The sequence below is a fragment of the Penaeus monodon genome, chromosome 25, assembly GCF_015228065.2.
Source record: "Penaeus monodon isolate SGIC_2016 chromosome 25, NSTDA_Pmon_1, whole genome shotgun sequence".
NCBI lineage: Eukaryota > Metazoa > Arthropoda > Malacostraca > Decapoda > Penaeidae > Penaeus > Penaeus monodon.
In genome coordinates, this window is record NC_051410.1 from 14,197,462 (window position 1) to 14,197,738 (window position 277).

The 277-nt window shown below is 53.8% G+C and overlaps 1 protein-coding gene across 1 annotated transcript in view; it reads left to right on the forward strand.

The window, feature by feature from the left end:
* LOC119589322 (homeobox protein homothorax-like) overlaps positions 1 to 277 on the forward strand; it is a 211,183-nt gene that overhangs the window by 92,310 nt on the left and 118,596 nt on the right. The gene's annotated exons all lie outside the window — the stretch shown is intronic.

Consider the following 277-nt stretch of genomic DNA (forward strand, 5'->3'; position numbering starts at 1 on the left):
ATGATCCCAGACGCAAGTTTTTGTATGAAGATGATAAATTCCCAGAGCACTTTATAGAGCAGGGAATGTGCTAGGTCAGTCACTGAGAAAGGGAGGGGAGGAAGGAGGGGATCCAGAGGGGTAGGGAGGGATTTAGGGGGCGCGGGATGACCAAGGCTCGGGGTCTAAGGGGTCTAATGAGGGGGAGCGAACGAAGAGGGGAATGGACCGAGGGGAAAGGGGAAGTGAGGCAGGGAAGAGTAGAGGGAATAGAAAGAGGAACAAGCGAGGTGCATGA